At 34.4% G+C, this 15,773-nt stretch overlaps 1 long non-coding RNA gene across 1 annotated transcript in view; it reads right to left on the bottom strand.

Moving 5' to 3' along the window:
- LOC148175512 (uncharacterized) overlaps positions 1–15,773 on the bottom strand; it is a 73,781-nt gene that overhangs the window by 462 nt on the left and 57,546 nt on the right. The window lies entirely within an intron of this gene.

Below are 15,773 nucleotides of genomic sequence, written 5' to 3' on the forward strand. Positions count from 1 at the left end.
AAACCACTGGCCGGCGTTTAACCAAATCACAAACATAAAGACACTAAACTCATTATTTTGAAAAACGTCTTCTTTACGAATCCTTGGAAAAAATAATCCTATTTATTTTATCTTTTCTGGACCAAGCAGCTCAGAAGAATGACCCACATCATTTGGGATCGATAATAAATGCTAGCAATTTAGCTTTGTCTGATGATGATTTTAATATTTATAGCACCTCGGGGTACAATGATGTTGGAGCATTTCATAACATTTCGCGTAAAATCAGAGGATTATTCTTAGTGGAAACTGGAAATTAATTACGTATGTATGTGAGTAATCCCCCAGGCCGTTGTAACAAGATAACCTCGTTTACGGTCGTCAAATTGTAGTCATGGTTCGCTCAATTCTTAAGAGAAAAATGGATAATTTAATGTTTCATCAATGTTCATTAAAGCTGCTAGTTGTCGTAGTTTAAGATTAATAATGAAAGATGACTCGACAAAAGTTATAATACATTTCGAGCTTTCGAACCACTTCAACTAACATCATTCCATTTATAAGTGGACTGAAATAACGTCGCTTTTTGCACCCAGTCACTAATTTCGGCCATTCGTTGCTTTAATAATGTCTGAATATAGTCATCGCCCCATTTCTAAAGTGCATTTTGAAACAACAAGTAAAATTACAGCAATTTTACCCTCACTTCTTCGCATTATTTCGAGAATGAATGTCCCGGGCGAGTGTAATAGACCGCAATAACTCAATTAATTGCATTTTCTCAGTTGACCACATTGCAGAAGGGTCAATAATTGATAAAACGATTTTATTCTTTCGGCCAATAAGAGATACCAGAGCAAGCTTGCAGACACGTTCAGACGTTATTATGGCTAGCGTGTTTTCATCTGCGAGGTAAAGATAATTAAAAAAGTGGCTAAATTGCCAAGGAATGCCCAGTTAAAGCGATAATGTGGAAGACAATTTCGTCTGAAAATTGTGGCGTTATGGTTATTAACTTTCAGGACAACAAATTTATCGGGATTTCATGTGAGTGAAAATGGTGGAGGCGCCGGGACATTTCAAATTTTGTTCAAAATAATTCTTTTTCGAGCAGCTTTGAATACTATTGTGTTATTAATCACAAAAGAGTGAACGCGGCGGGCAACTCTTTGACCAAATTTCAGTACATTAGCCCCTTTTGCTGCAATATAACACTGTTGCAGACATTTGCCTGAAAATTCTGATGAGGCCGATTTTTATTATTCATGAGCGAGCAGTCACACGAAATAATATGGGAATATTCGAACTAAAAGTCTTCGCACCTCGTCGATTCATGTCAACAGAGTTTAGTAAGCCGATGCTGCAAGTAACAAGCAGTTTAGACTATCACTACGTGGCCCTCGGAATTCCGTTGATCTTGACCAATTTGGGATCGTTTATTTGTTAGCTTATGAAACAAAAAAGGCGAGTTTTACAGAATTCCGAAGGCCACCTAGTTAATTGTATTTTGTCATTTAACATTTAGCAAGGAAAGTTTTAAAATAACTTCATATTTTGTGTTTTCGATTTTTGAAATTCTGATACAAATAATTTCCTGAAAATTTTAGAATAAAAAACAAACTTAAAGGTTTAAAAGAAAAAAACCAACGGGCTTCGCTATTAAAAATTTAAAAGTACTACGCAGAAACTTCAAAAATCAGGCCTTTCATAGTTTCTGAGCCCCCATTGCAAATTCTATTACAATGAAAGCAGAAAATAGTATATTATGAAACGCGTTTCATAATGAACATTTTGCCGCACGCACGTTTTTAAGGCACGACGAGCGCAGCGAGGAGTGTCGTAAAGTAGTAAGTGCGGCAAAATGCATTATGAGCAAGTATCATACGCAATTTTTTCTATTTCGCCTTATTTTAAACGAAAAAACTTGATTTCGAAATCTAGGGAATTTTAGGGTAGTTGGCATTTGCAAAATCTTCGGGAAAAAATTCGAAGTAGCCAAATCCAATTTCAGTCAGTTTGACAGGTGTTTTGAGGTTATCGGAGCGCAAGGGAGCCAAGAGAGCGAAGATGTTGATCATGATCATGATAGTTATCTTGCATCCAAAGAGTTTTTCTCCGATGAATTATTAAGCCAAGTACAACAAGAAATAATGGTGTATTGATCGATTTATCATGGTTTATCAAAACCAAAATCTAAATTGTCAACGTTGACGGCAGGTTGACGGTTTGTCTGCTGCAAACCTAAGAAAAATATAAGTTCCTGGAAATATTGGCACGGGATTGGTCTATTACGATATCGAAATACGCTCAAACGCGTATCGAAATATCTTCATTATGAACGCGAAATAGAAAAAATATCATTTAGGCACCACGTCATATCAAGAAAAAAAATCTCGCAAATTTATATAAATTGGTGAGTTACTATGAATAAATTCATTAATTCGCAAATAGACATTGCATTTCAATAATCCTCGATAAAAAGAATTATTATTCACACAGGGTGTTTGGGATTTTCGCTGCCATATTTGAAACGAACATACAAAAAAATGGCCGAGTCAAAAAATTTAGAACATTTTGAGATTTCAGCAGTAATTATAAATGGGCTACAATAATTTATATTTTGGAACCACCCATTGTTTGGAAACGACCTGTTTGTTTAAGTTTATTCAGTCATAAATTGGTATTGACAAGAGGCTGAATTCACCTGATTTCCTCGCTGACTGTCTTGTGATTTCGTCAAACTTTCTCTGATTATGATTGATATCTCAATATCTTAATAACTTAATGATTTTTCCTTATTGTCTAGTGATTTCTTATTGATAACATGATTTGTTAGAGGTTTATACTTCTCAAAAATGGCAGTTAACTTTTCTGGCAAATTTCCCCTGATTTCCTTTAGATTTCGTCTAACTTTCCCTGATTTTCTTGTTATTTCCTATTGATTGCCCCTGATGTACTAATGATTTTCCAATGATTTTGTCTAACTTTCTTAAGTAAGTGATTTACTAAGACTGCTACACTGATTTCTCAGAAGTTAAATTTTTCAAAAATGGCATACGCCAAACTTCCCTTGATTTCCTTGTATTTTTTTTTGCCTAACTTCTTCAGATTTTCTTGTAATTGCTGCAATATAACACTGTTGCAGACGTTTGCCTGAAAATTCTGACGAGGTCGATTTTTATTATTCATGAGCGAGCGAAATAATATGAGCATATTCGAACTAAAAGTCTTCTCGTTTCATCTCAACAAAGCTTTAGTAAGCCGATGCTGCAAGTCACAAGCAGTTTAGACTATCACTAGGTGGCCCTCGGAATTCCGTTGATTTCGCTTTTTTCGTGGACCTCGCTTTTCCGTTGGATATTAATTTGGTATTGTTTATTTGTTAGATTATGGTACAAAAAAGGCGAGTTTTACAGAATTCCGAGGGCCACGTAGTTAATTGTATTTTGTCATTTAACATTTACCAAATTTTAAAATAACTTCACATTTTGTGTTTTCGATTTTTGAAACTCTGATACAAATAATTACGCATGATAAATTTTAGAATAAAAAACAGACTTAAAGGTTTAAAAGAAAATAACCAACGGGCTTCGCTATTAAAAATTTTTAAATTAATTAAAAATTTCATGGTGTCTGAGCCCCCCATTGCAAATTCTATTACAATGAAAAAAGAAAAAATATAAGACACACGGTGTAGTCTCTCATTTAGGCACCACGTCATGTCAAGAAAAAAATCTCGCGAATTTATATAAATTGGTGAGTTTCTGTGAATAAATTTATTGATATTAATAAATTAATTAAACAGTCAAACAATTTTAGAACATTTCGGGATTTCTGCAATAATTATAAATGGGCTACAATAATTTATATTTTGGAATCCATTGTTTGGAAACGACCTGTTTGTTTAAGTTTATTCATTCATAAATTGGTATTGGCCAGAGGCTAAATTCACCTGATTTCCTCGCTGACTGTCTTGTGATTTCGTCTAACTCCTCTGATTTTCTTTTGATGTCGTCTAACTCCTGATTTCCTATTAATATCTTAATAAAAGGTGTTTATAAATGTTTCTAGTATCAAAGGTGGCTCTGGAATTCCTGTCGTACACTATTTTGCCGCTTTGTTTTCATAGTAAATATAACTATCTTGAAAATTATTTATAATGTTATTTACGTCAATGACGAGTTTCAAACCACAACTAGAACAGTTTATTTCTTTAAACTTACTTTGCTCCATGTTTGAGGTTAACTGCAAATGTCAGTTGAAAAATCGAGACCCACATTTGTAATGAGCGGCAAATTTCTTTGACATTTCATAGCCACCCTTGATGCTAGAAACATTTATAAACACCTTGTATCTTAATGATTTTTCCTTATTGTCTAGTGATTTCTCATTGACGACATCACACTTAACTTCCTTTTATTTCCTCGCTAATTTCCCTTGATTTTCTTTAGATTTCGTCTAACTTTCCCTAATTTTCTTGTGATTTCGTCTAACTTTCTTTGATTTTTTTATTTCGTCTAAGTTTGCTTGATTTCGTAACGAATTCCTCTGATTCATAGCGATTTACTAAGACTGATACACTGATTTTCCAGGAACATTAATCTCAGAAGTTAAATTTTTCAAAAATGGCAAACTTCTCTTGATTTCCTTGTATTTATTTTTTCTTTCTCGGATTTTCTTGTTGCAGACATTTGCCCGAAAATTCTAACGAGGCTGATTTTTATTATTCAGGAGCGAGCGAAATAATATGTGCATATTCGAACTAAAAGTCTTTGGCACCTTGTCGTTTCATCTCAACAGAGCTTTTAGTAAGCCGATGCTGCAGTAACAAGCAGTTTAGACTATCATGACATCGTATCTCAAGGTGCACACGTGTATTTTCTCATCAGTCGTCTAGATTTGATGTTGGGACTCGACATTTTTTGTCCGCTTGGATTGCGCCTAGCCCATGTTTGGTTTTCCATTTTTAATGGTTGAGAGCTCCGAGGTGGCAGACATGCGTTGAATTAAATCGAGCGAAATGTAAGTGGCTATTCATCCAGAGGGTGTCCTGAAACCTTGGCGGTTGCGGCTGTCGGCGAATACCAATTTGCAAGGAGACAGTGTACTTACATGTACAACCTCTCACCGATTGGATCGACGCACTTCGCTCTTCTCGCCACTAGTGACACTTTAATTAAATGACATCCGGACCAGTTCTCCGGATACCCAACCGATGAAACTTTACATTTCTCTAATTGCTTCCTAGTCTAATTAGGGACAGATAACTGCTAGTATGCTGTTGCAACATTCCGTTAGTCAAGGGCCTAAGCACCTAACTAGAATAGAATTAGATTATAAGTCAATTACCTTATGATTGGATTAGGTTTTATTCCGCGTTAATTTGTCGAGGGACGAAACTTAGGATTAAATTCGAAACACTAGGACTTCCAAGCAGAATAACTCTATTAGCTTAACAGTTCTTGATACGCTCATATAACATTTAGAGACCCGTTTAATTTCCAGATTCTGCTACCAATTAATGGCACACTCAGAACTGCCATTGTCTGATTTCAAGCGATTAGAAATAACGGTCACTCACATGCCGAAATTGACAACTTGAAAAGCAGTTTCAGCACACGTTTTAAAATTTCCATTATTTCTGTGTCAGGAAAGTGGATCGACAAAGAATATTTGATCGTAAATTCAATTCTTGAATTTAAATACGTTCCGCTCTTAGACGCTAGTTACGATCAAAAAACCCAATTTTCTTTTGTTTAACTGCGAAATATCACAAAGTAAATAAGTGCGGCTAAAATTTAGCAGAACTGCATTGCAAAGACGCCAATTTTAATGCTTATTTAGATTCACCACAAAATAATGTAAACATAGTTTTTTTAATTCAACTACCGCCGTTATTTTTTAAGTTGCGCGAGCTCGCCAAAGATTTATTTTGTTAACGTGTCTGAACAAGAAACGCCCTTCGCCATAAATATTTCACGTAGCAATTTGTTGCATAATACCTGCCTATCGTTCAGCGACTGCAATAAAGTTCCAATTAACGAACTTTCGGTGAATGTGCTCCTCTGACGAAGCTTGAAATAATAATTGCTCCCGCCTCGGCCGAGAAGTAAATTCTATAACTTGATATTTGGTCTTGTCGAAATTGTAAATGTAATTATGAGGTGTCTGTAAATAACTTTGAACTCTGAAGGTTGTATAAAAGACGCCGTTTTAGCGATTTCCGCTCAAACTAATGTATGGCAGTAAAAGTTGGAGCCAAAGTGGCCACAGAGTGGTCTTAATGCACAAAAACGGTCGTCGGAAGTCGATAATTGTAAACAATGAACGATTCTGGAGGTTTCAATTTTTCCGTGCAATAACGACTCCGGTGTGTTTAAAGAGAGCTAGTGAGGCGACGTTCCTTTCAGGTTCTACGACATTTCAGGACTAATAAATTTAGTCTGAAAGTCTGCATGGAAGCATTGTATATTCGGTCGTTCTTTAGCGCAGATTTATCGGTGCTGCACAACGCCCAACACGCTTGCGACGCTTTCGTCTCCTCTTCATCTCGTTAGTGCTATATCACTTCTTGTACCATTTTACTCCACTTGGACGACTTTCCCTTCCCTACCATGAATATGAATTTTGGTACGAATTTGGTTAGAAAAGTACAAAGAAAACGCTTTTGTCGGTTTGTTATGTGGCGATGCGACAAAGAAACTGCGATAATACAAGGGAAACCCTTTTTTGGGAAATTAGCCGAGGGCTATGGGTGATAATTCCTTAATTCGGGAGTCAGGGCTCGCAGCTACGAGCGAAATTTGTTGTTGAAGCAAAACAGATCAAAGTGAGGATATTACATGAATTAATAGAAAATTACATCGCGAAAAATTTCTATCTACAATTTTTAGAGAAAGCTCTGATTTCTTGTCTGACATTTCATAATCTCCGACATGCGCTGCTGTTTCCAAATCCTTCTGTCGCACGTGAGAATCCCCAATGAAAGCAATAATTCTCCACAGAATATCCGAAAAAATTAATATATAGCTGGAAAAACCCCGCCGCGTTATTGGGCATTTTCCAGGACGACTAACGTTCCAGCATCCAATTATCCGCAAATCCTGAATCGCGGTCTTTGAACTGTTACTGCGTCATTCTTAATTAAGTAGCAATTATTGCACTTGGATTTATTTTTTTTTTTGATCCAATTTAGCCTTGGAATTTTCATCCCCGGAACGGAAACGGTGGTGCGATGTGAGGCAATAAAACGTGTTGTTCCGCCCTTGCGAGGAAGTCATAAATCCACATTTAATAAAATAGTCAAATTAGCGGAATTGTACCCTAATTAAGTTGCTTTCAGTTAAGAATGTAAACAAGCGGTGACCATCAAAAAAATGTCCGAGGGGCGAAAAACAATAAATGGTGATTGAGAAACAAGCCCTGAAATTACTCAGGTTCGGCTGTTTTACAGGATCATTAAGAACAATGGAAATCTGCGTCGGTCAAACGTCGGAAAGTGTTATATTTGGATTAATTTTATTATTCAAACAATGCGAGAATATAACCGAATCTCGACCGAATTTACGATCAAAAACGGGTACTAAATGCGAGGGTTGAAAAACAAGCGACTGCTACCATGTAAACATCAATATGTGAACCGTGAGTTTAAGTGTCATGACATTTAAAGAACGAAACTTTTATCGGAAAAAGTTAATAGCTCAATTTGTTCAAAGGTTTGAGATCTGTTCAAGGCGATAAACATTAAAGCAAGGAGAGGAGGTAATAAAACACCACATTTTTTAGTGCCCGCGATCAAAAGAAGTTGAGGGCGTCTTGTGTGGACAATTAATAATAAAACAGTTGAAAGGCAACAACTGCGATTGTTGGCCCATTTGCAACTCCGGTCACAAACAATACTAATTACTGTTCCTGTAATTCTCAGTGCTGCTACTAGTTAATAATTATAAAACGTGATTATAACAGGTCTCTAGTGGTGTTAACGTGGACAGACAGGAGATCGATAAGAGGCTCGAGGCCGCGTCAGTGAGAGTAGAGTGGGACAGGTGAGGAGACCTTCCGCTGTAACAGCCACTCTCTTCGGATATTGCAGTTTCCTTGAATCTACATTTCACCAGTCATATGTAATAATCGGGATCCATGTTACATTCTAGTATACTTGAATATATCAATATGTCGCCAATTATTGCTAATAGCTACAAAGTTGCTTGGAAATTACAGCGAAATCGCATTAAAAGATCCATCTTTTGGAAAGCATTACTAATGGCTGTGTACTAACCGAGCGTGAACGTTTCAACTGTTTTGGGGAATTTTAGAAGTGACGCGTAATATGCAAGATGCATTCATGATGTGTTTCTAAAGGCAAACTAATAATTCTGTGGCCAAACTATGTTCGTAGCTCATGTACAGAAATTCTAGCAATATTTTAGTCCACTTGTGTCTTATTCAAACGAAACGATACTTGTTAATAGTTGTTCAACGGGTTTAAAAATATACTTTTTCGAATTTGCCGCTTTAATAGGTCCATTAGTCTTTTATAGGTATCTAAAGTCCAGCTCCACTGTAAATTTTCGAAAATTTTTGGGTGTAAATCAGGCTTTCAAATCTTTAGGGAGAAAATTAGGGGAAAATTGAATGTAACCATTTTTGAAGTTAACACGTTGTCAAAGTTGAGTGTATTAATAATTAACTAACTAAACATTTGTTGCAACAGGAAGTTTTTAATAGAGATTTAACAAATTTTAAGAATGTTGCGCTAGCCGATTAGCTTCTACGCATGCCACAGTTGCGTCAAGGTCAAACGCTCTTACTGTCAATTGTTACCGATAAAAATTGCTAGGGGTTGCTGCCAACTTAACTTTTTAATGAGTGGACCGATAGTAATGAGCTCTGGTATATAAGAGAACTCAAAGTAGGAAATTTTGTTTTTTAAGAATTGGCAGAACTAATTAGTCTGGCTGTCACCTGTTTCCTGTCAAGCTCTTGGTCAATTTCACCATTTTACGATTCGTGTGTAATAAATTGCTGCGTGAATAAAAAATGCATCAATATAATTGAATTGTCCTTTGCGGCCAACAATATAAGTACCTAAATATAATAGATGTGATTACACGTTGTGAGGTTAGGTTAAAATTCAGAAACTCAATAAATGTCAAATTTTAAATTGAATTTGAAAATCAAGTGGCAAGTCATGGTTACAAAACCATTACCAATCGTCTAACATGAAAACTCTTAAAATTGGAAAATTTAAATTTTTTATTAAAAAAAAGGGTGCAAATTTGAAAAAATAGTATAATGGCATTATAAAACACGTTCGTTAATATACTAGTTTCTAGTTCAACGGGTTTAAAGATATATTTAACCCGGCGCATCCACCATTTTTGGCAGATTTTTAAGCTTTGTGGGTTCATCAGATCCTTTGGGTTTCTATTATAGCTGCGGATTTTTTTTTGTTGAATTTCTCTTATTTTTTATGCTTATTACCTTACCTTAAATATCTTCGCTCAAATTTAACAAGAAAAATATTCCAATAAAACAAATTGTACGCGGTACTAACAACTATCTATCAACTGAAATTGTATATTTATTAGATGTATGAATACAGTTACATTTAGCTATGGATAAAATTTAAGTTTTTACTTTACGAAAAATAAATAATTAAAATTCAGGAAACGCAAATAATATTTGGAAGTTATTTTCTTCATTAGAACGTTTTAGATATTTATTCATAATTTTGCAAAATTTAGAATAATCTGTCACTTTTCTGTTACCAACAACGGGAAAATTATTTCAAAAGAAGATATATAAAATGTTCCGCTCAAGTAAAAGCTACAAAAAAAACAAAATTTAAAAATTGACGTCTTTTGTTAAAAATTCCTGGGAAAGCATTCGTTTACAATGAACTCTAAACAAAATATCTCCTATTTTCTCCACCTTTTCCACACTATAAAGAATGAGGAATGCAATATATTGTCGAGAATGTGCACGAACTCTTTTACAGTTTGTAGGTAGATCAATAAGATTACTCTGAGTACATTTTCATCAAGTATATTTCCCGAACTCTAATGAAATTTTATGAAATCTAGCATTCCTCAGATTCGTGTGGCTAAGAGAAGTGATTTTTATGTTACCAACCCGAAGAGAAGCCGTAATTTATGTTAAAGTAATTCGGGCTAATACCAGATTCCCAGGGGATATTAATTATCTCCGTCTTGAACAAACTATTGAATATATTCCTTTGGTACATACATAACGACTGTTTATCTAATAAGTCAAGATAATTTTCACTTCAAACACAGTTAGGTATCTTAATTCCGTTATTTTTCCACCAACCATAATCGGCTTCCAGTGAAATGTATATTTAATGTAATCCTCCGGAATTATACCATAACGTGATAGCCAGTAAATAAGTCTACTTGCAGATAATCCTATTTGCTTTAACAACCCCTCTTATAACAGAAGACGATAATATTTGCGTTCCAAATTTACATCGAGATAAGTCTCTTCACAACTCGAGATGTATTTAACATGGCAAAAATCCCCGTTTACAATTCCCCCATGATGTATGCGCCATTTGCCCCATGCAACAGATGTTGACACTTACATTGCCGATAGTTAAATGAACTGGCGTGTCTAACATTTCATATTCAGCCACAGCAGTGATATGCGTTGTATCAGTGACAAATGATCGCTCACTTAGTTTGCCAGAAAATTTGTCTTCCATCAGAAGTGGAACGGCGACGAAAAATGTTTTATTTCATCAAAATTCAACGCCGCTATCAAACCATCGATCATATGGATTTTAATTTATACATGCTTCCGATAATTTATCGGTTTACCACTAGACGATGTATACGTTTTCTGGAAAGAGTGACAAGACTTTGACAATTACTGTTTCCAGCTGGGAAAATAATGCAATCTTAGAGGAAAACGCGACGCAAAGATGCAGATAACCCGAGGGAAAATTTTTCCGACAGCGCGTTATAACGAGCTCAGCGAGATTTTTCCTTGTCGAATCTCAGATTCCAGTTTTGATAGTTGTAACGTCATAACTTCATTAACAGAGACTTCATTAATTTGGCGAGTATTTAGTGCTTCGCTCGCTATAAATCAACCTCGAGAGTTCTTTGTGGGAAGTCACATTTGGTTAAGAAGCTTACAATATGCGCGAACTTTAAGCTCTCCGAGAAAATAATTTGACTTTGGAGATGGGGAACACAATAACTAAACAGCGCAGACACAACACTTGAGTTTACGTCTAAAAGAGACCACACACTTGGGATAAAAAGCTCAGAACTAAAAGGATTCATTACATCAAAAAGTTGGAAGAATGAACGGGGAGTTAATTATTTTTCCTTTCAAGTTAGAATGCGGTGGAGGTGTTAATTAATTACCGGAGAATTTTTGGAAATTCAAGCCTGAATAAACGGTCTTGTTGAAACAAACTACTCGCTTCAAGCTAAGCTGTATCTAAACCAATCTATGGTTATGCGACTGTATCAAAGCAACATATCATAACTAGCGGACCGAGGGAATAATGTGGACGAAGCAGAACGGAAAATCAGATTCCAGCTCCAAAGGGTATAATAAAGCGAAAAGAGGCCATAACAAGCAAGAAGTTCGGTGTACGTCATCCTCCGTTTTTACCGATCCTAAGAAACTGTCGCCTTGAGCGGTCAACTCAAAGAAGACCCGAACCACAACATAAATATGCTGAGGCGCTAAGATACATGAAATTTTCACGTCGACCTGGAATAAAAGCGCTGTTATTCAACTTTGTATTAATCTGCTTTTTCGGTCTGCATTAAATCAAACAGGATGCGCCGCATTTTTCCTTCAGGCTTGTGAAATATGTTCGACATAATTCGCAAACTAGCTCCCTATATTATCAACCGAAGGAGATAAAATCGGGCACGAAAACAAACGAATTTTTAGTCATGCAGATTTGAGAAATGGTGGATGCGCATCTACATAATCTTGATGATATCTTATTTTTTTCACCTCCTCGTCCACTCATTAATTAATTAACTGCTAAAGTAATTTCTTATAATTAACCTTAATTTGTAATTGGGATTCATAGTTATTGTATTAAGGGAGGCGACCAAAAATATGACCTTCAGAATCCACCAGATTCTGGCAGCTGTCAATCACCATCGATACCCCTTAGGCTAGATTGTAAACGTCCAGATACAGGGTGATTTTTAAAAACCGGCAGGCGTTGAAGAATTTTTATTTATGAACCGATTTCAAAAATTTAAAAAACAAATTAAATGGTTTTTATAGTCGGAATTTTATAACTTTGGTTTAACTTCGCCTACCTTTTGGGCCAATTGAATTTTAGCTGGAAGTCTGATTTACTCTGCAACATTTTGAGAATTCGTTGATATTTGCCAGAAGCCGGAGTAGAAATGTCTACACATTAGAAGACGAAATAAGATCAAAATCGACGAAGATTTCACGATTAATTAAATTCCCGCAAAACTACAAATCTTCTTGACAAGTGTGACATTAGAGTTGTCAAATTTTTGATTATGTTGTGATGTAAAGGAGGCTAGCCATTCCTTGATTCGACAAATTCAAATCGTCATTTGTCTATGTGGGCGGGGTTAAACCAAAGTTACAAAATTCCGACTATAATTTACTATAAACTAATGATTTTAAAATTTTTCTAAATGCATAGTATCTTTTGGGCGATACTCAACTTTCTTATTTTAAATTGGCACCCATATTTTTTTTTTCATAATTTGGAAGATATTAATTTTCTTGATTCATAAATGTGTAATATGTTCCACTTTTAAAAAAAAATATTTTTAAAAAAATTATCAAAATTGAAAAAAAAAGCAATAAAAACTAATAAAATCTAGGTGCATGGTGTCAAATAAAAGAATGTCGTTATTATAATGTCAAAAAGCAGCAAATAACTGAGAGGATTAGCATTTTCTTTTGAAATTAAGAAAAAACATCTACCTAATTTATTAAAATACTGTTAAAATTAATTTTTTTCATTTTTTTATTGTACAATTTCATCATCATTTTTTTCATTGTACAATTGTCACCCACGAGAAATGCATTGTGCATTGTATCCCCATCTTGTTGAAAGAAAACTTGTTCTTTCTGTTGTTTGCTGATTTTTGACATTGCAATAACGGTATTGTGTTATTTGACACCACGCACGTAGATTTTATTAACTTTTCTAGCCTAAATTTTTTCATTTTTGATATTTTTTTTTAAATATTTTTTGTAAAAGTAGAACATATCACACATTTCTGAATCAAGAAAATTAATATCTTCCAAATTATGAAAAAAAAAATTAAAAAATATGGGTGCCAATTTAAAATAAGAAAGTTGAGTATCGCCCAAATGATACTAAGACATTTAGAAAAATTTTAAAATCATCAGTTTATAGTAAATTAAAAATCATTTAATTTGTTTTTTAAATTTTTGAAATCGGTTCATAAATAAAAATTCTACAACGCGTGCCGTTTTTTAGAAATCACCCTGTATAACTTATGGCAGTTTTGGTCGGCCAAGTGCAGGTAGTAAGAATTGGTCCTCTAATATTTACAGCAAAGAGAAATTGTATTTTTTACCCGACCTGATGGTTTCAGACCATTCGTTATTATAAATTATTACGAAAGAAAATTTTAAACTCAGTGGATCCCGCCAAAATTACTGCGCCAAATTTAAAATTCAACTTTTAATTTTCTTTAAATTTTGGTTTGAAAATTGATTCTGTAGATGCGAAGTAAAGGCACTACCAAGAACCGAAACCTGATCGAAAATAGAAAAAAAAAATGTAAAAAACAAAAACTATTTGAACATAAATATCGAACGTGTAAATTTTGTTTTTGTTAAAAAATTGGTGCTTCAACATATAGATACAGGGTGTTATGAAAATGAGTACACAAATTTAAACTGTTAAGAAAACTCACCATTTCCAACAAGTTTTCTTAATATTTTTTTTTTTTGAAATCGCATGTTTTTAAACTAATTTTTCCCCCCTATATTTTGACGAGTCCGCTCACCTACCATTGAATTGCTATAAAATTAAAGAACAAAAAAGCATAAAAAACTGCGTTATCACTCCACTTGTAAAACATTTTTTTATTAATGACCATTCTAAACTAATTTGCGGTGGTGTTTAGAACTATTAAGTTTAACATAAAGTAAAACATTTTGGAAATTTCCAAAAATTTTATTAAAAAAAATCATAACAAGTTATGAAATTAAATACACAAAATTTAACCGGTTAGAACGCTTCAAGATTTACAACTTTTCTAGATAATTTTTTCCGTAAACGCATTTTGATTTTCGCCTTTTTCCGCCCTTAATTTGGCCAGCCGTTCGATATCTCCAAACAAATTCACTTTCATTTCCGCAACGAGGCGGTTTTTTGACTTATCACCTTATCACAATTTTTGTCATAAAAACGACTGATCAGCTGTAATTTAATTAAAACGCTCAGTTGTGAATTTTTATAGTGTCAAAGTTATCAGATCGTTCTTAAAGTGCAAAAGATGGTACAAAAGGGTTTAAATTAACATGGAAAAATTAAGTGAACGTGTGAAGGTTGTGGCTGAAACAATTCGCCAAAATCCAGGGATAATTGGGAGAACACAAACTTCAATAGTCCGGAGAAATCAGGCAGTGAAGGACGGCATTTTGAGCAATTTTTATAAACAAATTTGGCACTCTTGTTCAATTGTGTTTTCGTGAATTTATTACTGTTTTTTTTTCCTACAAACAAATGAGCGGCGAAGTATCACCTGATGTAACCATTCGTTTTTATGAAGCAATGGTTTTTGTCGCATAAAGGAAGGTTAGTAGCCTTAATGCATAGGCGGGTAACGCTTTTCACAGCAAATTTTCATTCGAAAACGAAAGCATTTTGGAATTTCTTTTTATTAAGAAAAGTTGTTGCATATGGTGAATTCTCTTACCAGTTTAATTTTGTGTACTCATTTCCATAACACCCTGTATAAGCAATTAGAAAATTACATATTAATCTCATTATTGGAATCAGTTGTGTTTCGCCTTTTGATAAAGACGGTCGTTTCGTGCTGCTCTGAGAAAATATCTTGCAAGGTAAAGTACTACCCTATTTTGTTCAAGAATTTTCAATTCAGCGAAACGTTAGGCGCCTTTGATTGTCTATTTTTTCCGTTTGTTTGTTGGCGTTGACAAAAGCAGTTTAATATACAGAGCGTTTATGCTTAGTAATTATCGGAATTTAAATTTAAACATTTTTGTTCTTACAAATGTTTATCTAAGATCTGTGCTTGACTGTTAAATACAATGAACAAAATTAGAAGGTTGCTCAAAGAATTTTGTAAATTTTTCATTTAGACGAAAACATTTCTTAAAATTAGCCAACCACTATTAATTTTGCGATTTAAAGTTTATTTGAAAGCACACATGGAACTCAACTTTATAATCGTGTTCTGTACTAGAAATTCTATTTTCTTTGCTTAGATCTTTCGTACAAATTTCCATAGTCACCGTGCTGGAGTGAGTTCACTTAGGTCTCATGTATTCATTTCATCCTTCAATTACGTAATTAGCTGAAGGTCAGACAAGTTGAGCAGAAACGCACCATCGACAAACAATTCGTTTTTTTTGGCAAAAAAATAGTTAGATAGCAATACTGCTAGATAACTTCGCTCTTATTGTGTTCAATTTCAAGTCCAATAATATGAAAAAAGGCCACACTAATAAACCTTTGTTGAAATATGCCTTGATTGATTTTCTTTCTGGAGGAAATATGACAAATTCGCTAAAAATCCTGATGACCCACA

Source organism: Gnatocerus cornutus, chromosome 5, assembly GCF_029298725.1.
Source record: "Gnatocerus cornutus isolate USDA-ARS CGAHR chromosome 5, icGnaCorn1.1, whole genome shotgun sequence".
NCBI lineage: Eukaryota > Metazoa > Arthropoda > Insecta > Coleoptera > Tenebrionidae > Gnatocerus > Gnatocerus cornutus.